General features: G+C 42.3%; 1 protein-coding gene and 1 pseudogene across 1 annotated transcript in view; one reads left to right on the top strand and one right to left on the bottom strand.

Annotated features, from left to right (window-relative positions):
- TRAPPC9 (trafficking protein particle complex subunit 9) overlaps window positions 1–24,859 on the bottom strand; it is a 2,581,727-nt gene that overhangs the window by 1,272,783 nt on the left and 1,284,085 nt on the right. The gene's annotated exons all lie outside the window — the stretch shown is intronic.
- On the top strand, window positions 22,088–23,116 carry LOC147724738 (sodium/bile acid cotransporter 5-like; annotated as a pseudogene).

Consider the following 24,859-nt stretch of genomic DNA (forward strand, 5'->3'; position numbering starts at 1 on the left):
GTGGGGAATGAGATTAAGGTTATGATCGATGCGGATACCTAGGGATTTGACAGAGTTAGAGGTGGAGAGGGAGCAATAAGTGCATTGATATCATTGATCCAGAGTTGAATGGGAAGGGAATTATTTTTGGGAGTGAAACGGATGATTTCAGTTTTTTTAGGTTTAAGTTTGATATGATTAATATGGAACCATGATTGGACTTTAATCAGGGTGTCATTGATGTGGAGGATGTCATTGTGGTATTTAATCCTGTAGTATAGTTGAGTATCGTCGGCATAGAGGTGGTAACTGATTTTGGCTTCATTGAGAATGTCATGTGCATTGTTATGTATCACTTATTGGTAGGAATGACTCTTGTCCTTTGGGTTATGTAACTTGTAGTAATGTCTCATATACTAATGTGAGCCTTTATGGCAATATGGGTCTATCCCTTATGTACTTTTATGTATTTTTAGGTTATGGATTGTAGCATTGTGTGTATATATATATATATATATATATATATATATGAATGTATAAATGTATTTTCTGCACTGATGGTATTACAGCCCTGAAGAAGTCAATTTTTATGGACAAAATGCATTGGCTGTCTTCGCTGTGAAAGTGTGAGGTTTTAAAAGAATAAGAACAAGAAAATGAAGTGAAGAACTGGACTCACTTTGGATTTTGAATGGGAATTCTTTATTAACAGATGTTATTGATTGTGGTGCTCCTCTATTCTGTATACATCGATTGTCCTTGTTCTAAGGGTTGCTTCTTGGGAGCAGGTGCATATAGAGAGTGCGCATGGAGAGGAATTGATTTTCTGATGCAGTAACTATTCAAGAACACGGGATAGGTGCGACGACCCTTGGCCCGCTGCCTTTTTTTCTTTGTTATATTACCCACTCTATGTATGTTGAACTGGATCAGATATAGGTCAGTTTGACAGATGGGCTGTCAAATCCCAGATCAAAAATATCCTGAAATCACACAGTGCAGCAAATAAAACAACTTCAAAAATACATCGAAGCCAGTCTTTGCTTTTATGCAAAAACAAATATAAATTTTGCATCCTTTAATCCCATGTTTCAGCATTTTTGTTTAAGGTGTTTTTACTGTGGACCAGACCCTAACATTGACCATTAAAACTTGCATTAAGATGCACATACAAATAAAAGCAACACAGGCACGGCTAACAAGGTTTAAATATAATGGAGTCCTGCAAATATGGCTTTTGGAGGGATGCAGTACGGTCCAAGATAATTTTTTTCTTTTTTACTATTTTCATTGGGTTTTCAGTTAAGAAAAAAGATAGTGTTGCAGTAGCAATATGGTAATACAAGACATTATGTATCCTCATTACAGATACATGCTGTATACAAACATCGGTGTTGAATGGGGAAATAGGTGAGGCAACTGTGAAAGCGTCCCAGTTGTGGGTGGTCAATGAAGGGGTGTTGCATTGCAGAGTTGCCTTCACCATAGGCTGTCTGGCAAGCAGACATACTACTTCAAGAAGAAAAACTCAGGGAAGGGGGTAGCGACTCCAACCTGGGCAGGAGATTGAGTTGTGCTTACAGAGGATAGCGGAGGAAGTAAGGCATCCCCCTACTGCGTGAGTGGGGACTTGGATTGGGCAGGAGGATGGGCATAACCATTTGTGGGCATCAGCTGAACAGTGTGTGAGCTGGTGGACTCCCAGAGTGCCGTCAATTCTGTGCAGGTAGTCTCAAATTTGTTTGTCCCGTCTCAGCTCCAAATATCTCTATGGGGTGGGAGGTGATGAGGCGAGTGGAAAAGTGGAGGGATGGGGAGAATTGGCAGGGAGAAATATATGAATGCAGTAGGCTGTCCTATAAGGCTCACAGGGTTAGGTAATTGTTGTGGATTCGTTGCTGGAAGCGTTCGAAGAGGGTATCCCAGGCCACAGAGATCGGTTGTTTGCGAAGGTGCCGAGCCTCTTCGTAGCACAGGACCTCGCCCTCAGCCTTACCTCATTTCCTCAGCGCTCCATGCCAGGCAGAGATTTGGGGCTCCTGTGCAGCTCTCCACTGCAAAGTTAGGGTTCTTATGGCCAGCTGGAGGGCCAAGCCAGCGAAGCGTGCTCTCACCTTATGTTGTTTCCTACGGTTGAAGGCGGCGAGGGGATAGGCATCCCACGATTTGAGATCAGTGATCCCGGTGACCTCCAATAGCACATCGTAGACTGAATGCCGACAGTGGGAGATGGCGAGGCAGGAGCACAGCATGTGCTGTAGATCAGCTGATGCAGAGTGGGGGCATGGGTAGCACAACTGTGCAGTGGCGAAGTAACGATTTCACTGCTCAGGTGTCAAATAGGGTTGATGTAGGATGGAGAACTGAATGTTTTGAACCTGATGGTTCTGTACACCCATTGGGGGAATGTTCCATTCTGAATCATGCAGAACCCAACAAAATCATCTTAACACCAGCCCAGTAAGGTGACAGGCATGGTGCCAGGGTGTTCCCATTTAGCCTTTCAGAGCCATGTGATCAATGTGTGCCCACCCCCACATGTTGGGCTTTGTAAAGGTACCCATGGTTTCTGTTTTGCCATGGAGAAGTTTAAAGAAACAGTCAACATTTACCAAAGCTGTGAAAGAAAGTGAGTGCTTGTTAAAATGGCAAACATATTGCTTGATTCCTCGCTTTCAGAAGGGGGACATTTTGTTTATCATCACTGTTTTTGCAATATTCTAAATGGAGGTCAGTAGTTCCTAGTTTGGCTGTTCCTATCTACTTTCTATTAGTGGGGAAAAGTGGCGTGAAACCCATGGGTGAAATCAGAAAGCTATCCATTTCTGAAAATTAGACACAATTGTGAATATCGCTTATTTCCTAGCTGGAAATGAAACCTCTTGTAGCAGTTTAAATGGCAACATTACTGAATATATTAAATACACAACATTGACCCAAACAGACCACATTCTTGTTGTGAGTGCCGTGCACCACATGCAGACTTTGTGTATTTAGTCTGGTACTGTGTAAAGATTGGGGATTATTGGAGACCAGTTTGCAAAGAAATTACTAAAATGGTAGATTTGGAGGTTCTTCCGGCTCCAGAAACCGCCTTACTTGGGTGTGTATTAGATTTCCCCTGCATCCCCCGTCACCTTCCTGCAGACTCTGAGCCGCAGCAGAAAGCACCCGGTTCCCAGGTTCCCCTGAACCAATCCCAACGCTGCATTTCAGCGTTGTGATCGGTCTGAGCGCCGTGGTTCGGCGCTCAGACAGCGACAGCGAAGCTTTGCACTTCCTCACCAGGATGTGTATTGCAGCCTAGTAGGGAACATACAAAGTGTCCATGACTGTTTGGCCAGCCCAAGCGGGTCGGCCAAACAGTAGTGGCACTTCAGGGGTGCAAACCACTCCTCTCCCTGCTCCGCAAGTCCCGCCCCGGAGCCATTGACAGCTATAGGAAAAATAAAATGATAATAAAGATAGTTACTATCATGTTATTTTTCCTTTTGTCGAGTGGGGAAATGCTCCTCTGCCGTGGAGGAGGAGCCGCCATGGGTGGAGACAAGCTTGCATTTGGTACGCTGCAGGCATACCCGCTGAGCAGCACACGCAGAAGTGTTAGTTTTAAAGGCCGCCGTGTTTTAAGGTGTGGCCTAGGAACAGTTACAGCATGGAGTGCTCGTATGGTGTGAAAGCAGTAAAAGTTTAAAAACAACGGTTGGAAAATAAAAGCAGAAATGGAGCCCAGCTGCTACCATGCCTGACATGCTCAAGCTCCCTTGAACTGTGACACTAGTTGGAAATAAATACAAACTGAAGTAACCATATGAAAGATGAAAAAGGAACATAAAGGGACTACCTGGAGTAACTGGGTACCACGGGTAACTCACAGAAGCGAGGCATGTCCTGCAAGTAAACGAAAAAGGAATGCTCAGGATGTCTTATCTTGAAGCACCTAAACACCGTATGACGCCATAAAGCCATCCTGAACCAGCCTTGATTCTACACACCCAAAGTCCCAGCTGGTGGGGATTTCACCCCCTCAACACCACTGTTCTGTCAAAAGTGGGGCCCCAACAAGGCTGACATGGACAACAGGAGCGGCTGTTACCGGATGGGATTGGTGGGGCAATGGAGAAGTGATGACTATGAAGCGTAAGTGACAGCCCACTAGTAGAGCAGGGATAACTCTTGAGTGTTGGTGACAGCCCTCCAGTAGAGGAGGGATGACTACAGAGTATTGGTGACAGTCCTCTAGTAGAGGAGGATGACTACTAGAGTGAGTGAAAACTCACTAGTAAAGGATGATGCCCGGCACAGATGTTCCCATGGGCATAAGAGACTAGCTAATTATTAACCTGAGCCCCATTGACATCATTAAGCAGCAGAGTGTTTTAATGAAAATGTAGATTTTCCATTCTCTGATCCTCCTCACTGATTATTATGTGATTGCAGTGCATGAACACTCCTTCCACACCATCTGTGCTAATCTGACAGGATAGTTTGCAGTACCATTCCTGCTTCATCCCAAACTTACACACAATGGTCCAGTACGCGTTTTCAGGAGGTGCGCAACTCCTACGGTCACTTCCATGATTAAAACTGGACTTGCGGGTACAAGATCACCGTAAGGACAGTAACTATGACACTGACCCAAAATATTAGGGTCATTTTTATTTCTCTTGCACGAAGAATGCAGTTGAATATCAGACAAAGAGTTTAATAAAAGCCCCATATGCATGCAAAGCGACTTGTGCAATTCTGTAAAGCAATAAGAAATGGGATTATGAAATATTTTCTTTGTTGACTTTAAGCCCTACCCGTACATCAGCCGCCCTGCAACTTCCAATTACACTGCATTAGCTTGCCAAATATATAAAAAATACTCAGCATAAAACGCCATTAAAGTAAATGTGTGCACTGAAACCGCCCATCTCAGTGTGGTTACTGTGGAGTTGTGTGGCTCTTACCATTTATCTCTAGGCCAATGTTCACTGCCTGCTGAACGTTGTTGGCTCCTCTGTGTCCAGTATGTAATTAAGCTCCAACTATGCATTTCAGGGTGGTAATTACTTAATTACTGGGGTATTGAGAAACCCTGATTTGGTATTCTGGGTAAGGGGGAGGTGAACTCCATGTGACATGGTGAGAAGCCCTGGTGGCAGTCAAGGATTTCAACAAAATGACCATCAAAGACAAGAGAGAGGAAGAACATTAAAGTTCAGAGGCATAACTCGGATGGTGACGCAGAGCGGGTTGGCTCTGTGACTGTTGAGTGGGAATGTGCTTGCCATCCCCAAACTACTCGTGAAGCAGCGGCATAACGCAAAAAGATTGTGAGTCCCTGCAGAATATGATGAGGGGCCCTGAGTCTTCCATGTCTCACAGATGTTCAGTGGCATTTGTCTGAAGGGCTTGGGACCACACGACGCTGAAGGGGTATGGGAAATCCCTGAAACCGTGTCAACTCTCTGCCACAATTCTACACATACAGTTGCGGGAAGTCTTGAAAGCTATTTAGAGGAATTGAATAAAACTTATTTCCAAATATATGCACCTTTATCTGGCTTGGGCCAGGGAGACAGCTCAATAACCCAGTCTAAGGGATCTGCAACTGTACTGAATGTTCATTGCCAAGAAAGCACTATCACCTTGGCACACACAGTCTATTCATTTGAAACTGTGAAGGCAGCCATATACGTTACCTCTTGGCAAATGCCTTTTGATCTCAGATTTTCCATCTGCAAGATAGGTTTGTTTGATTTCTAGCAGGTTCTCTTCAAGTCAGCCAAGAAGCTATGGAATTCCCTGGCAATTGCATTCATGTATTAAAAAAGCACCTGTAGGTCTGCAAGGCCATCAACTCTGAGTTTTTCCTGTGTGTTGTCCTCGAGCTGACTCAATGTACTGTGATCTCTGGGTGTCAACTAGAAACTAGTGTGCAAAGGATCCACCATACACATGCATACCACGTTGCCTTCGTCACTGTGGGTGAACATATTAGCCCAAGCCATTACATGGAGAAACCCATGCTTTAAGGACCCTAATTATAAGTTGGTCGTAATAGTCTGAGGTATCTACCTGCTACGTGTGGCGAGTAACATTACCACAATGGAGAGGTGTTTACAGCATATGGTAAGTATCTCATTTGGAGTTTTCAATAAACCTATATTTAACATCCTGAATTCTGCTGATTTGCCTTTTTTTATCTGCATAATCCCCCTGATAAATTTTGGCAGGCATGACGTGCCGGAACCTCACAGAGGGTGAGATGATAATCACACAACTTGTAAATTCGATTCCCGGGCAAACTGGTTTCGGCACAGGAATCGGACTATAGCCCTAATAAAACAGACCATGTCAGACGATATTAAACTCACACCAATGGTAAAATGTACCTTGACAATAACATCGAGAATGCTTAACTGAAAACAAACCGTAGGAAAAGGAGCATTTAATAAATATGTAAGAATAAACGTGCAGCTTAGTAGTTGGCAGAAAGCTCCAATTTGTTAGTGCGTACGTGACTAGGCCTCATATATTTTTTTCTCTTTTTCTCCTTTCCCTTTAATAAAATATTGCTTTTTAAGAATTGCTGATTTATTCCACTATTTAGCTGTAACACATGTAATTGCCAGAAAATTAAATGTGCTGTTTCAAGAAAATACATTTCTTTCTATGCTCACACCAAATGATTTCATCATATTAGATCAATTCACCTGCTATGTGTTACAATAATTAAAATGTTTAGTAGAATTAAGGCTTATTGAAGAAAATGTTTCTTGTGATGTAACCAGGACATGCTAGATATTAATGTTTCATTTCATAGAACAGTTCATTGCTACACAATGGGACACAACCGCTAACAGAGTAGGTTTGCAAAGGTTCTCATGAGAACCTTCCTAAATGTACCTTTTTGCAATACGATGTAGGTGCATTCAAGTAACATCATGTCTACATATTGAAGTTTACCGTGGGAACCATGAGGAGAGGCAACGGACCATCTGAAGATCCTTCTTTATTGGCTGGAAACAACTCAAGAACCTGTTTTTGCAACAAATGTTTTGTGCCTTTCTATATAGTACGCATTACTAGCTAGAGAACTGATGCATTCTATGCCCACCTACCCTGCCATGCCCCTTAGAACTTTTTTGTGCTAGGCCGAATTACTTTAAGCCGCAGCCAACAGTGATTTTCTTATTTTCCTTACATTTTGTAAGGAGACTTCCGTTCTCTATGCCGAATCATACCTACTGCTGTGACTCGTTTCCTTCTAACTTGGATTGGCGGTTGCTCCTGCAACTGTCGGGGAACTTGGCTGAGTTTCCAGAACTGCTCTTAATGAGGAGTTTGCTCTCTTGCGATTATTAGCTTGATGCTCCAAATCCTATTTTACTAATCGGAATAAAAGACAAAAATTATTACTTTTCTCTTAATGAGAAATAAAACTTTACCAAACCTCTCATTATTGACTGAACTCTAAAACTGGTGTAAGTTAATGAATTTTCATGTGTGCCCCATTCTAACAAGGTGGCAAAGTTCTGTCGACCGCGAGACAGAGTTTGCTCGGAGTTGGAGATGTCTGTTGTAAGTTAAAGGGTTAAACTGTTTATAAATGTACGCACTATTACCCCCTAACTTGTTATGAGGTACCTTTGTCTGCATGCAGAGCTGAATTTGCTTTGGGAAAATTACCGAAATCTGCTCTGCTGGTGGACCAGTAAAAAGGTAGATTTGTGTCTGAACCAAGGGAAAAGCCTGTTTTCTCTCCGCCCTTGTTTTCCCAAACTATAAACTGGAGTCAAGAGGGGCACAGGCTCCCCATACATATTCTGAATGGATGCCAGTACATAATCAGAAAGGTCATAACAAAGGATCGTACAGTATTCCCATTGGCTGAACCAGTGTCCAATCCAAATTGCTGACGCAGCATGCTGTTTCTGCATTCGTGTCAGTAATCGGATGGCTGCAGCACAGCCATGTTGCTCGAATCTTCTTTTCGTTGCACATTAAGAAGAGGCCCGATCCCTCACCAGCCACCCAAAAAGTGAATTTGCAACAGTATTCCGTTTTGCTTTTTTGTGGAGAGGGAAAAAAAGTGCTCAGTCTTCCATGCAGTGTGGAGATAATGCTCATTCTGGCGCGGCTTCTCCAGAGTAAATGAACGGGTTATTCATAAAGACCTCCCAGGAGGACGTTGCTAAAAGTCCTTGTGTGCTGGGCGGAACTACCAGCAATCGCCTTTTACTACTGGGAACATGCGTTTCTCAAGCCGCTGATCTTGATGTTGGTACTTTACTATCACACCAAAGAACATATTTCTGCAAGACAAGTATGGAATCCGAGACAGATTCAGATGAAGGAAATCAATATTGCTGATACTGCATTCCTTGGAGCATATGAAAGATAAAAAAAAACTACAACAGGGAACAAAAGATGATGACAGCTGTGTTCACAGGTTGCCTGATTATGAGACACTTCATGTGTAAAAAAGCTAAACAAATGGGAACATCTGACAGTTGCCATAGCAAAAAGGTGACAATACCTGTCGTTCGATGTATGCAAGGTAACATGTCCCCAAAGTATAATAGATGCCACGGAAGAATGTGATGGATATCTCCGTTTGCATGGAGAGCGCTTTAGTTAGCACTTCACTCGAAATTTGCTTTCAGGAGGAGCACAAGAAAGCAACACACCAAAAACAACCTTCCTAGTAAATTAGACTGGAATAATTTAAGATCTTTGATCAGTAGCAACAAATCCTATGAAGTACAATTTTACCGCTTGTTTTTGTATGAGAATGTACTCCAAAAGATTAAAATTTAAAAAACATTGTTTTTACAAAAGGCTTTTAAAGCCTCTTCGACAGCATTTCATTCCATCTATGACAAAGTATTGCAGAAGGCTTTTGAAGAGTTCGGCTGACTTTGATAAAAATTCATGTTTATGCCTCAACCTTTTGAAGATCTTCAGATCAAACGCGTGCTGGTCTTTTGCAAATCCTCAGAAAATATGAATTTTAACTCATCTCCTCCAGACCGTACTGGAAGGATGCTGCTTCCAAAGAAAGAAAATAAGCTCCCTGACGAGGCAGAAGAGTGGCCAGAGAATATGATATGCTTAATAGCAGAGCTCCTGTTCCAGAAAGGCTCCACAGGGGGTGGGGCATTGAGGAGACACTACTTACAAACAAGTGCTATCCTTTGAAACCAGGGGTAATTGACACAAGTATAACAAAGGTTCCAGTGGCACAATATGCAAACAAGTTAAAATACAACAAATTTAAGTACAAAATCAATTAGTAACAATGAAAGAGGAGAGACCACATAGTTTGCAAATATGAAACATTTCCTGCTTCAAAAACAGAGGAGGGAAGGCCTCGGTGCTCACACTGTGATAAATGAAGAGCAATCCGAAAATTATTATTAAAAAATTATAAGTCCTCGAAATGTACTTGAAACCACGTAATCTCCCCACGCCTAAAAAAAAAAATAGAATGTGTCCTGAAACGAAACTGGTGCTCATGTAAATCATTCGGATACCTGATATCCTCGGGTCTAGTTCACGCTATATGAAACTCTTAAAACAAAAAACAAAAAGAAATGCCTTTGAAAACCCAAATTAAAAAATATATACAAAAATGATTGGATGAGATATTTTTTTCTCCCATCTTACACTTCGAATTTCTGGATCCACACCCTGTAGGGAACCAATTAATTCACAGTCAGTGATTTAAGCAGTCACCTCTATCTACAAAAATGTTTTCCAAATCAGACCTGACATATAAAAGATAAGGGCATTATGGTTTAAGCACAGATTATGGTTTAAGCACAGATTGTTAACATAAACTGAGTGATCTATTGATACAGTGCAGCTGGGACGTGTTACTGGACAGAGGAGAAAGGAACTTAGAAAATGTGAACATCATGTTCAATTAAAAAGATGCACAGTGACCATCAAAGCTGTGTGCACGTGACACTTTTCATGTACACTTATATTTCCCTCATACAAAACCAGTGACATTCAGCAGTTATAGTTACCTGAGCTAATTATAGTTTACGACCCTCCAATGCACTGCTTATGACCTCACATATTACATCACTCATGACATGGTTACTGACATCACTGATGACATCTCAAATGACATCTCCGATAAACTCATCCAGTGATAGTAAGTATTTTCTAAGAGTTTACAATTGTTAAACATATATACAAACCTATTAAAAAGTTAAATTGCTATACTAGGTGCACTACTGCTGAGTGATACTGCTTCTAACATATATTATGAGAGAGGCTATGTGATTGTATGTATCCTTGTGTGTGGGTGTGTGAGTAGCTGTGTGGCTGAGTGAGTGAGTGTCTCAATGGCCATATGAGTGAATGACTGGGTGTGTAAGGGGCTGTATGGGTGAGTGAGTGTGTAAAAGGCTGTGTGGGTGAGTGAGCAGTAGTGTGAGTGCTTGTATAGATGTGTGAATGGTCATATAACTGGTTGTGTGGGTGTGCGTGACTGTAGGTGCTTGTATGGGTGAGTGGCTGTGTTGAAAGACTGTGGGTGAGTGAGTGAGTGGCTGTGTCAGTAGCTGTGTGGGTGAGTGTGTGGCTATGTGAGTGGTTGTATGAGTGGCTGTATGGGTGAGTGAATGGTTGTGTCAGTGTCTCTGTAGAGAAGTGAGTGGGTAGATCAGTACTGGTATGGGTCTGTGAATGGGTACGTGAGTGGTTCTATGGGTATGTGAGTGGGCGTACAAGAGGATCTATGGGAGTGTGAGAGGGTGTGTGAGTGGTTCTGTGGATGATGTAGTCAGTGATGTCATTTGAGATTTCTTCCATGATGTCACTGACCATGTAATGAGTCATGTAATATGTAAGGTCATAAACAGTGCATTGCGGGGGTGTAAGTTATAGTTAGCTCAGGTAACTATAACTGCTGAAGTTCACTGGTTTTGTGCAACAGAAACTAAGCCTAACTAGAACATCCCTATAATCTTTGTTTTTTCCAGTTAATTTCTAAGGGTTTTTTTCAATTGTATATCCTAACTATAACATCCCTGTGACCTTTGGTTTTTTAAATTTAATTTCTAGGGTTTTTCAAAATGTATTTCCTAACTATAACGTCCATGAAACTTAACTTTTAGTCATGTTTGCACAGTGGTAGAGAAACTGGGCGGGCCTCCGACCAGGTGTCAAAAATCCTGCTGTAAGGGACTTACTGGAGGTAACAGGAGGGCTTCTTGGTCCTCAAGATCCCTCAGCATCCAAAAGGACTTCATCAGCCAAACAGTATTGCGCTACGAGGCACGTTTGCACAGTGGATGAGAAAGGGGGCGTGACCTCCGAATTCCTCACACCAATCGCACTATGTGGAATTTACTGAAGGTAACAGAAAGGCTAATTGGCCCCCAAGGACCCTTTGAAGCCAAGTGGATATCATTCCCCCCAACCAGTATTGTGCCAGAAGGCACATTTTCAGAGTGGTGGAGAAATGAGTGTTGCCTCCAAAGACCTCTCAGCAATCAGGCTGCATGAGACTTACAGGAGGGCTTGTTGGCTCCCAAGAACCTCCGGACCTAAGGGGACTTCATCCCTCAACCAGCAGTGCACCAGGAGGCACGTTTGCAGAGTGGTTGAGAAAGGGGGCATGGCCTCCACAGTCCTCTCAGCGATAAGGCTGTGTGGGACTTTATGGAGGTAACAGGATGGCTTGTTAGCCTCAAGGACCGTTAGCATCAAGGGGATTTCATTACCCATCTTGCAGTGCACCAGGAGGCGTGTTTGCTGAGTGGTGGAGAAAGGGGGCGTGGCCTCGGCAATCCCACTGTGTGGGACTTACTGGAGGTAACAGGAGAGCTTGTTGGCCCCCAAGGATCTTTTGGACCTAAATGGGACTTCATCCCCAACAAGTAGTGCACCAGGAGGAGCGTTTGCAGAGTGGTGGAGAAAGGGGCATGGCTCCCCTTCTCTGTTTCATCCCGGGGACCCCATCCCTCAGGGTCAGGCATTTCTTGAATGGGAGGCGGCCACACGTCCCTCATCCCATGCCGATTTTGGCCCCCGGGACCACATCCCCTTGAGCCTTGCCATTGAAACTCTCCAGTGGGACTGCAGGTACCCAGAGTCCCTGCCGGCACCCCACCTCCTGCCGGCAATTGCTTTGACATAGTGAGAGCAGCTAACATGCACCTCCCTCCGTGTCAAAGCAATTGTGCTCTGCTTTGAGCAAGGAAGATCAAATTACTCTCGCTTGCTCAAAGCGGAGCACAGTTTGCTATGACTTGGCGGGAGAGGTAAAACTTTCAACAGCCAAAGCAAACAGCTATGTCCCGGAGGGAAATAGCAGGAACTGGCTTTGGGGGGCTGCAGTCCCCAGAGCCATCTAGGACTTCAGGAGTGGGCCGTGCTGCACCTCCGTCCCTTCTTCAATTTTGCCCCAAGGAAGTGGGACCACTGGGCCCCAGCACTACATTTTAGAAAGGCCCTGGGGAGGGGGAGGTCCCCGGGAGTGTGGGGGGCGTACATGCCCCTTATTTTCTAAACAAAGCCTCAGGAGGTGGCAGTTCCCGGGGCTGGGCGAATCCAAGAGCCCCCCCCCCCCCATTGTTAAATAAATAAACCCCAGGGAGGTGGTGGTCCCCGGGCAGCAGCAGAGGCAATATGGGCCTAACCCGCATTTTTTTGTTCACCAAGCCCATGGGTGGTGATGGTCTCCGCGGCATCAATGAGTCCCGGGAGGGTGGGGAGGAGGGGCTGTGCGTCTTTATTACAATTCCCCCGGGACCTGTCCCACCTGGGGGCCGATTTGAAAAGAAGCGCAAGAGCCTGCGCTCTGTTTTTTTTTTTTTTTCAATGGCGGAATCCGCGGATGGTGCCAAAACTGTAAAAACATACTTTATTCGGCCCTGGGTGATCCCTGAGAGACCCCTCCCCCCTCAAAGAGGCCTATGAGGTCAGGGTATTTCTACCCTGCCCACTTCTTTTTTTTTTTCTACTTTTTTTGAGGGACTCTGCTTCAAGCCACATCCACATCCTAAGATGGCTGCCAATACTTCCTGGTTGAAGTATTGGCATCCAATCAAATTTCAGTAGAATTTGGGGCTCCCAGATATCTATACTTTTGGAACTTAATTATCTCAAACTATGGGACGGATTTACACAAAATCACAAAAAGAATGCCTTCTGGACCAAAACCTAGCTTTCTAACAAATTTGGTGTAATTCCGTTTAACAGTTCAGGCTGTAGGTATGTTCAAAAAATTTAAAAACCCAATAGACATAACATGAGGAAAACGCATTTTGAGACCCCCCCCCCTTTTTTCTCAGCCCCTGCTTGATGGATCAACATAGCAGCTGAACCAAAAAGGGGAAGCTTTCTGAAGATTTGTCAAGCTAGTATATATATATATATATATATATATATATATATATATATATATATATATATATATATATATATATATATATATATATATAAGCTCATTCATCAATTTCCTTTGTCGAAAAAAGATATAAGCACTCCAGGCAGGAAAACAGGATTTTATTTTGCCAGCAGCGGCGGTGAAAAGACAGATCTTGCCGTATTTTTCATAATAATAGATTGTGTATAATACTTTTTTGCACCTTAAAACGTGCAATTGTGAGCTACATCAGGATTATGCAGATAGACGGCTCGATCAAACTCCACCATCTGTATTTTGCACAGTGGTTATATTGGTTTCTGAGCGCTAATTTGGTGTTGATGCCAGTGATATGCCGATACACGGCGAGATCTGTCTTTTCACTGGCAGTGGCAGCAGCCTTACGTAAAAAGCAATATTGCATGTGTTTAAACATTGACATTTTATGTATAAGCATATTGTTTAAGAATGGCGGCCGCACATCACCATCGCTCATATGTTAAATAATAATGAGACTCCGTGTCCATCCTCTCTTTTTACCATAGAGAGGACGTAGACAAAAAGAGCCGCGCGCAACATGAAATTACCTCGTTTCAGTTTGAAAACGGGTTTAAATCGTGCAATATTCAGTGAATTGCACACCATTATTATGGACCGTACATGTATCCAATAATCCTGGATGTGATACAAAATTTCACTTGAAAACAATGTCTTTTAAATTGTCGACATAGCTATAATTTGTTTATCACTATTTTTTCCATGTCTATGATCACGTGTGTAAAACCCAAAACAGTATGTTGCTTTAAATGAAGGTTGACCCAGGTAAACTCCACCCGTGAGAAAGTGGTCAGTGGATCACGAAACGCGTTGGGTGTTTCCTTTGCCGAATAAACCTTGACAACACCGCATCTGATTTGGGCTCCGACTCTGGTTTTTCGATTGATGAAGTGCTGTAACCAGGAGTGTGCTGACATATATATATATATATATATATACACACACACATATATATATGCATATATATATATATATATCCAAAACGGGTCCTCACCAAGGCACTCAGAGCTTCATTTAGCCGCGCTACCTCGAAGAAAAACAGCAGGACCAGGTATTCCGTGAGTTGGTATTTTTTATTTGGCAACAAACGGCAGCATAACGTTTCGGCCTCTCACAGGCCTTGATATATATATATATATATATATATATAAGCACAATCTCAGCATTCTCTCACCAGGAGCCCATATTCTGGATACCGTGCAAGTGCAAAATTAATCAAGCCGTGATTGGTTGCATAAATCAGATGCTTCAGCAGTGAGTTCATAAACATGAATGACATACTACACGGCTGCTCAAAACTTGCGGGATAATCCCCGTTTGAATAACTATACATGTGCAAAATTAATGAGGTGTAAACAGTTATATCCGAAATTAAGGTTATTTTAGGAACAGACATTAAGGCATATTACATGATAAAATATTCATACAGATATATGCACTAAAACATGTTATCCATAAATATATACTGTAAAACCAGGATAAAAACCGTACAAAAGTTAAAATAGGACTTAACTTATGATGGAATAACACCCTGATATTCATATTTGAATATTGCACATTAGTGATAATTGGCACATGCTATTTTGTCTATGCAACGGAGGAGATAATATCTGTCTAAATACATTATCGCAGCCTCCTATGTTGATAATAAAAGAATAATATCATCACTTTACCAGCCTTCACCGAGAACATAAGATATTACAACCAAAGTGACAGTGCATAGTGATAAGTGTCAAATGGATTTGTTTTCTTTAATGCTGTTATTTCATAACATAGCCTAATCCTAGGCTATGTTGTTCAACTACTGTGTCCACATTGCTAATCGGGCATAGGGTCTATGATGTTATGACAGTTAAATAACCCTATGTACATCTTTCTGAGATCTACCATGAATGAGTCCCATGAGATCTGGATCATCTGCGTTTCAAAGACTGATAAGAGGGGAGAGATGTTCAGAGGCAGGTGTAAAAATCCTCTGTTGAGTTGAGACCTCCTGGGGTTTTGCTGTCCATCTCTAGGATGTACCTGGTCTCTAACTTTCTCAAAGTTCCCTCTCTATCCCCTCCTCTCCTCTCCTATATATATATATATTCCAGAACACTAAGCCACATAACTCTCTTGCAAATGGGGTTGCACGTGCGCTGAAAAGGAAATCCATAAATCCATCACAACAGTAGCTCAGAGGGAGTGAGCTAAAGCGACCTCGGTCACACAAATGAAAGGCAAAATAAAGGAATAAACAAACAATACCATCTGCACTCCACACTACTCACATGATCTCTTCATACATATAGATACATATGCATAGATTTATTGCACTTTGGTAGTCATGCACATTTTCAAACACGTTTCATCTTATCCACCCCTTTTAAATAAACCATAGGAACAGATTTAACATCTGGTGTTGAATTCTTCAAATTATCGAGGGCAATTCGGAGCATGGCTGCTCCTCCAAGCGCTCTGCGTGCCACAGCAAACCCTTCCACATGCAGGCATGAATCCTTGGTTTTTTTTTTGCATCACACGCATAGAAGGTTGATATCCTGTTATGCTGAAGGTGAGTCAGGCTTCTGGTCTTGGAAAAGGAGGCTGACACAGTCAGTCCTTAACGGAACAGGCACCTTATCACCAGGGCTTTAAGTGGGATGAAAAAACTGGGGGGGGTCTCTCAACGGGGCATGGCCAATGTGATTGGTGGGTGGCTTAAAGACACATAAGCTAAAAATCTGTTCTTAGCATAGTGTGCGCCCGACTTGTATTTTGCTGTTTCTGTCATTGCATCCAGATATATGATACAACAAGTAACATCATACCTACAACAAGTCATGATTATTGGCTTTGTCAATGGTTCTTAGTTGCATAAGATAAATAAGCAGAAACTATGGCTAACATTGAAAAAGCTTCCACTTAAAGCCCTGGTGACACCACGACAATGTTGGTGCTCCTGAATTTCAAAAAGAGAAGGGAAATCCGGAGAGAAAATACATCTCTCTTTAAAGGATTTCCCTTCCCCTACAATGCTCACTTTGCATGACGTCATGCCGTACCTTCTCGGCTACTGTGCCTGCTTTCACTGCAGTCCGAAAGAAAAAAAAACGGACTGCCTGTGCCAGGGCACAAAACAGAGCCTGATACAGACCCGTTTCGAGGCCCTTTTGAAAAACTGCCTGTGCTCAGCACCGGCGAGACTCGGCCCACTCAAAGCCCTGCATATCCATATGTGCCTTACATCTTTTGGGCCAAAAGACAATTTTCTGTTGGGTAGATGACTGTGTTTTAGAGCCAGCAGTAAACGATTGTGGGTGCAATTATCCTCTAAAGCCAATCAGAATGCTTCCTGCTAAATGGTAGACTACATCTGGAGCAGCATAAACAAGGATCTATATTGTGCCATTGAAACGTAGGTAATTTACTTTTAAACATTTTATGGCATCGTTTATTTCTGTACTTCTTTTTAGGTTTAGTCTTGCAAAGTTTTTTTTCTTTCGAGCTTCATATCAAATATGTATAAACATACACATATTCAAACTCTTCCAATAAGCCCTCTTTATTCATTGGTCAGTGCAAGTGTCATTCACATTTTAATTTTGCCTACAAAAGCATAGGGCAGTGGGTCAGCCCACTAAATCCATTGACACTCATACACTGTGACTGAAGGAGTTGGGGAACAACCATAACAACGCAACTTTTACGACGCTGTACCATCACAATGCAACCATTACACTGCAGGTGCCATTACAACGCATGCCATTACAACGCAGGTGCTATTACAACACATGCCATTACAACGTAAGTATAGGTAAGTATTTAATTTTATTGATATTAATTTAATTTTCATTTCTTTTAATTTTATAAAAGAAATTTTTTTTTTTAATATTTTAAATTTTAATGCAACTTTTTTGTTTTATAAATTAATTTATTTAAAATAATTATAACATTTTAAATACATTTAATATTTTTTTTAATTATAATTTAATGTATTTAATTTTTAATGAAATTTATTTTAGAATAGTAATTTTTACCCCTACACTATCCAACACTTACCCTGCTTTTACACCCCCCTGGAGTTAGAATATACATTTTTACTCCTACACTATCCAACACCTACCCTACTATTACACCCCCTGGAGTTAGAATAGTAATTTTAACCCCTACACTATCCAACACTTACCCTACTATTACACACCCAAGGAGTTAGAATTTTAAATTTAAATATATTATTAAAAAAAAGATAATTTAATAAACAATTTTTGTAATTTAATTAAGATTAAAAAAATATTAATAAAATGAAATACTTACCTATACTTATGTTGTAATGGCATGCGTTGTAATGGCACCTGCGTTGAATTGGCACCTGCGTTGTAATGGTTGCGTTGTGATGGCATGCGCTGTGAATGATTGCGTTGTAACGTCATATAATCAAGGAGTTTTGCTTGATCACATGTAGAGTGGCAGAAGAAAACTAGGGAACCTCTGCTGCAGGGTTACTCCTTTACTTTAATATTTCTTACATGCATGCCCGTTTTTAGTATATTGCACACGTCTGGTATAAATAAATTAGTGAATAGATAATAAAAAAAGTACAAAAGCACAGCAGCCAAGGCCAGGTTAATTATAGGGGGATGTTGACTTCCTTTACTCATACTATTTTCCTCTAAGTTGAAAGACACGTTGCTCTTATTCGACTCTCCCCCTTGTTATTTTATTTTTAGGTTGTCACCACTGTCTTCCGCCTTCTTCCCCATTCTTCTGTTCGCGTTTTGTTGTGCTAACTATTGCCCTTCTGGACCTAAAACAAACAGCAAATTAAACATGAATAACATGGAGAAATGGGCTCAGTGGCAACTGCTGTTCCTGAAAAAAAAAGACTAAATCCCAGGCATTTATATTTATAATATGCAGCAGCCCCTAGTGTCATCTAGGAGGCTCTCTACTGGTATCCTACTAAGCGTCCTTTCTAAATTCCATCAGAGGATTACTATATGGGACAGATCACCTAATCCTCACTGCCTCCCACTAGACACTCATCACCCTGAATATCATCCACTGTCTCTCCCTAGATGTGCACCCTGGACACCCTTGCAGATATTCACAATGTTTATCACCAACCCTGCTCCCTTATCCTGAAATCTGGTAGCAACTTGTGACACTTGAAGTGTACTGTGGGCCCTAAATCCACCCAAACCCAAATATTCTGCACAAATCAATATTTAAATGGCACAATTTAGGGTGTGGTTGCAGAGGAAAAGGATATGGCTTTCATCCTGACCACAGACATTTCAAACCAGATTACTGAGGATCTCATAAACTGACCATTTTTGCTGGAATCCAGTATTTCGTAGGCAGAAAATGAGCATAGGTGGAAAAGTAAATTGAACCAACGTTTTCCTGCATCATTGCCGTCTCACTGTTGTAAAGGTTTCCGCAGCAGTAGGATTCTTAAATTCACAAAAACCTGTTCTGAACAGAGATGCTCAGATTACATCCTTCATCTCTGAAATAAAACTGTCAGGAAGCAAATCTGACACAACTAAAGCCTTTTATTACAAAACCACCATCAGTGAGCCAACCAAATGAAGCAAAGCCTATTTCAAGACTGCTGCTGGCAGACACTGCATCAATCCTCAGATTTCAGACTTTGTGCTTCAGTTGTCAAATGCAATGCTATCAACCTCTTCTTCACCGAGACGATGTACAAAATCAATGCACAAAGGAAAAAAAACACAGAAGGCAAGCTTCTCTGTTCATTCTCACAGAATCCAGAACAGCAACTATATCAATCTCAGATCAGCACCAAACCACCTACAAAGCAGAAAAAAAGCTGAAGGCCCAGCTCTTGAAGGAGCACTACCCTGACCCGACAGCCTACCCTTGACCTTCTCCAACCGTTTTATCTTCCTGAAGACCAAGTCCCCTCTTCAGTGCTCATTTGTCCTCAAGCTAAGGTCGCGCACTACAAATACCAACAAATATGCATACTGAAAGGAAATAGGAGGGCATGATCGCAGATATGCCACCTGATTTCCTAAAAGAGATAGAAGATCATCTAGGAGTGCAAATATGTGGACATGATGACCAGCTAGGAGTAAGATAAAACCCAACGTTGATCAGGGTATGTATTAAAAAACAAGGGGCCCTGCAACCAAACTACAGAGAGCGAGGGTGTAAGGAACACCAATAATTTTGGAGGAGTTGCCTTCTCATTTCTACCCAGCATGGGGATTTATTCCTGCTCTTGATAGGCATAAGTACCCTACTTATTGCTGGATAGTAAGGGCAATTTAATAAGCAAAACTGAGTATATTGGTGCTCACCAAATTCCCTTAGCATTATGGAGCCTCTACTCCACACCCGTGGATACAGATGTACCCCCGTTGAAACACATTATTGGGGTAATAGTATGCTTGAGTATATAGATGCATGAGCGTAAATTACATTGAGTGACTTTGAGTGTGCAGTGTCTTTATGAATGGAGGACAGAAGTATTATATTTAAAACAAGGTATGCAGCTGGAATGTAAACTGGCATCTCTAACATTACCAAGAGTTGTTACATACAGCATTCCAGGAGAGTATCCGATTTCTACAACTGAATACCTAATATATCAGATTATAGCCTAAATTCAGAAAGAGCAGAAAGGATCGGATCTGCAAGGACACATAAATGCACCATCTTTGCTGAGGCAACCACTTTCACCGACTATTCACCAGGCCCGCAGGTGGAGAGTGTACTTCATAAAATGGATAATACACCATTCTTTCAAATGTGTCATTCTGCTGATGGAACTACCTGCAATTTAATGCGTTATAAATTGGGCAGTTTCCTTCTCTATTTTTCCAGTTGAAATTCTTTCGACAGCGAAGCAGAAAAGTAGCCGGTGTCCTGCAGGCGCATTATACTGAGCTCATCAATCTGTCACCAAAATCCTTGTCCAGTTGTGAATCAATGCCCATTTAAATCAGGACATATGAAAATTGGAACCGCTTTGTAATAAACAGAAATCCTGTATCTGCCGACTGGTAACTTGGCATTTTAAAATTAATAACAGGCAGCTTTAGAACATTGATTTCCGTGTTAAACTTCCTTTTTAGGTCTCGCCTATGCAACGCGCATGTGCTGCTTAGGAGAGGACCTCATGCCGTCAATAAGCTTTTCTCCCCAAAAACGTGCAAGCGTTGCATTGCTTTCTATTGCAACCTGTGCACGTTTGGCGATCTACTCGCGGGAGCAAGAGGCTGGCAGCAATTATCGCGGTGCCAGACGCTCCCTCCCATGAGTGAATTGCGCAGGCCCCCTCCTCTGTCCCCCCCCCTGCTGCCAGGCTCCATCTCAGATGAAGAGGGGCACATCTTGTCCTGTTGCTGGCACGAGGCGTGCGCCCCTCCCCCTTCTGCAGCACGAGTTTGGGATCAATAAACCAGCTGAACAGCACATTTTTTAAGTGCTTGCTGCTTATATATATCTGTACTGGCTGTGCTTTCAAATTCTGGTCATGCCGCTAAAAGAACCGGTCACGTGACAACCCTTGTTTTATTTCATTTTGCGGCCGAGATTCCAGCCACTCGTGGTTCTTTTCACTTGCGCACTTCACTTTAACCATGTTAAAAATAAAGCGCGGGTTCCGCGATTCTAGCAAAAGTAAAGAAATACATGTTTTTTTATTTCTTTACTTTTGTGCAATCGCGGCACCCGCGCTTTACTTTAACCCTTTCGATGCTGATGACGAGCTCAGCTCGTCATCACCCACGGGTGTCGTGTGCTGATGACGAGCTGAGCTCGTCATGAACAATGGGGATCAATGATCTGCAGCACAGGAGAAAAATCTCCCTAGCAGCCATGTGGTTAACATGGTTAAATGTAGAGCAACGGTGCTGCGATTGCTGTGATTGCATAAAAGTAAAGAAATAAAAAAAAAAAGTATTTCTTTACTTTGCTAGAAACGCAGCACCCACGCTTTACTTTCACCATGTTAAAAGTAAAGTGTGGGTGCCGCGATTGTCAGAAGTCTTCTCTCCCAACAGCTCTCTTTCCTCATTGTTCTGGACTTTCACAGACCCTCTGCCTCCAGCTGATAAGGCCACTCAAAGTTCTCAAAATCTCACTTGCTTCCCCCTTTTCCAAGATAAAAACTGCCGAGCTGGGCCCCAGCCCCCCCTCAAGTCAAGCCTTCCTTGATTTGAAGAGCCAGGCTCCGACAACTGTCACTTTGGCATCTGTAGTATCGAAGTTGTCTTTGGTGCCATTTTCATTAGTGATGTGTGTTTTCTTTTGCTTCTGGGTGTGATAGAGTTTATATTTAATTAGTTACAACATGACCTATTCCGCCACTGATGAACATAGCAGGAGCTCTGGTTAAAGACTGACTTCAGGTTTATATCGTGACTTCACAGGGGGTTTATACTGTGACATCACAGGTGTTTATACTATGACATCACAGGTGTTTATCCTGTGTGTGACATCCGAGTTTCTTGCGACCTCAGAGGCGTTTATCCTGTATGCGACATCCCAGTTTCTTGTGACTACAGAGGCGTTTGTGAGATCACAGGTGTTTATACTGTGACATCAGAAGCTATTGTGACGTCGGAGGCGTTTGTGACACCCCTGGCTTTGTTGATGTTGAAGCTATTTAGGCATCAGGGGCCACTGTGACGTCATAGGTGGTTTTGACTTGTCTTACCAGTCGTTCTGCTGAACAAATGCGCCCTTAGGTGCAAGGCAGAGCCGGAGACCCTGCGCGGTCTATGGCGGAAGCCCCTGCCGGTGATCCTCGGGGCTGCCATCCAGTTCATCTTATTGCCCTTCTGGGGCTTTCTCTTGACCCGGGTCTGGCAGCTGCCCCGGGCCTTGGCTTTCGACTTTGTTCTGACTTGCACCTGCCCGGGCGGGGGAGGTGGATATCTGTATGCCCTGCTCCTGGACAGAGTCATCACCCGGGCCATTTCCATGACCTGCTCTTTAACAGTGCTGTCTCTGTTCGCGATGCCCATCAATTCGTATGTGTACATCAGGGTTTTAGTGTTGTCTACTTCATTGCATATCCCCCTGGTAAAAATGATGGCGACTCTCCTATCAATTGCAACATCAATATCAGTCGGAGTAATAATTAAGCAAAGAGGCCCCAAGTATGCGCAGTACCCCGAGCGCATCATTAGACCTCTCACTTCTCTGCTTGTGGTTCTTGCCATCTATCGTGGGGTTCAGATGGGCTCTCACTTTTTGACAGGAGTGCACCTAGACTTGCCCCTGATTGGGCTTTTGATTCCTCTTTTCTGACTTTTACTTGGCCACTGCTTTTCATCCAGAATTTTTAAGCTGCCTGGTCCAGTCAGCAAAACAGTGGCCATTGAGAGCGGGGTGCAAAATGCCTTTCTGGCCCTGGCTGTCATACAGCTTTCTTTCCCACCAACCAAAGCGGATATGATGTCAGGCACCCCCTTCGTCGTAGCATTGAGTGCTGCTGGAGAGATGTTACTGATTGTACTGGTGTACAACACCAGAAAGAAAAGCGCAAGACTGGACAGAATAAAACAATCTCATCCATTTACCTCATTTTGTTTTTTAATGTCTGTGCTTAATCAAACTGTGCATGAGGTTTTATTCATTTTACCCACAGGCCATGTTTTTTGTGCTTTAGTTTTGCTTTCAACTTCCGGGAAGGAAGAATGTTTTAACTCTAAATATTGTACAACCCTAATTTTTTAAATCTAAATGGCTGATAAAATCATTCTAATAATGCTACATTTAACAGCCTATGCCTGCCGATACCATTGCTTCAGTATAATTTTGTTTGTGGTTTGCACGCAAGCTTTTTTTCCGAACTTTTCAAAACATATATATCTTTTTATGACCAGTTAGGGGTGGTTTATGCTGAATGCTGTTGCTAGTATATTGTTTTCTCGACATTTATTGGAATGGTATAGGGTGAGGTATGTACAGCACCAGCTAATAACCTATTCTGGGGTTCGTTATATATTGATTGCGGTAAACACTTGGTATTAAGAGTTTTCGGTTAGAAATGGGAATTAAATTCATATAACCATTGTGTACTGCATGCAACATTTCTGGCCCTCCTGCCAAGGAGTGCTAACGAGAGCAGGGACTGCTTTGCTGTGGATGCCTGATTTTTAGGCTTGATCTCTGGCGAACGAAAAGTATTAAGGAATATTTGACATAGCAGGGGGCGTCATAGGACTCTCCTTAGCTTCCCAGTTTCCTCACCTTTCTATCATTCAGTGCTTTTTTAGATAACGCCAAGCCGCCTTTGGGTATTCGTTCCGCTTTAGAAATCCTAATCACATAACATAACTGTCCATTGGATCTAGAGGCAAAACAAGTGACAACGGCGAACTTGCTGCGCACCATACATGTTTTCAGTATGAATCATCAGCTGACCGGGCTCTGAGAGACCCCATAATAGCCTGCTTATACAGATTAAATACTTTCTGGAAAAAGAAGCTATGAAGCTAGGCCATTCAAAAAGTGTGGGAGCTGTAAGGGAAACAGAACCACCTGCGTTTCTCAGTAAATGTGGTTTCAGGCCTACAGAAAATGCCGCATTTGTGCTCGATTGGTCCAACAACCTAAAAGTACATTTCTAAATCTAACAAGAATTGGCATAGCCAATAGGTCTCGCCTTTGGGAACTTATAAGTGTGTAGCCATGCAACAGCGAATTGTTGCACCAAGGATATTGGGCTGGATAACTAAACAATTATAAGGTCCCAAAGGCGAGACCTATTGGCTATGCCAATGCTTGTTCTATTTTGCATTTATAGATTATTTCTGTAGGTGCAGTAATTGAAGCTTAATGGTGTGGGATGGAGTAGACATACGGGATATAAGTTAGATTGTCGAAATAAAGTCCTTTAAAAGGCGATCATGGCACAAAAATAGGACTAACTAGGACATTCAAGAAGCTAGTTGTAATAATGGTGCCAACATCGTTGACGGCGACCTTGAAAACTGTGGAAACCAGACTCCAAAAGATGTTCTGTAACGGTAATATTGTTTTAGGAGGTTAGCTTTCTAATTCCGAATAAGAACATATCTAATTAATAACATGCCTATATTTAACGCTTCGTACTGCAATTTTTCTATCTGTAATAACCAGTGTTATATTACCCCATTTAATGATACTAACGTTATCAACCTTGGAAGGAGGCAGGTGGAGTTGGCCTTACCTGGATTCAATCTCCTGAAAAGCAGATCACAGAAGTTATTAGTGTCTTCTTGTGGGCTGCTTAAGCACACAAATTAGGGATGCTTCGTTAGCAAAGAGTTCCTATTACTGTAGACAACAATTTATACAGCATCCGATTCACAAAATATTTTGCACACCCAAGTGTCAATGAGGTGACAAAAAATGAATTTGAAGATAAAAATTGAACATAATGGCTCATTAAATCCGAATTTGTGTATTTTTCCTCCTGAAAATGTTATATACTTC

This window comes from Lissotriton vulgaris, chromosome 4_1 (genome assembly GCF_964263255.1).
Source record: "Lissotriton vulgaris chromosome 4_1, aLisVul1.2, whole genome shotgun sequence".
NCBI lineage: Eukaryota > Metazoa > Chordata > Amphibia > Caudata > Salamandridae > Lissotriton > Lissotriton vulgaris.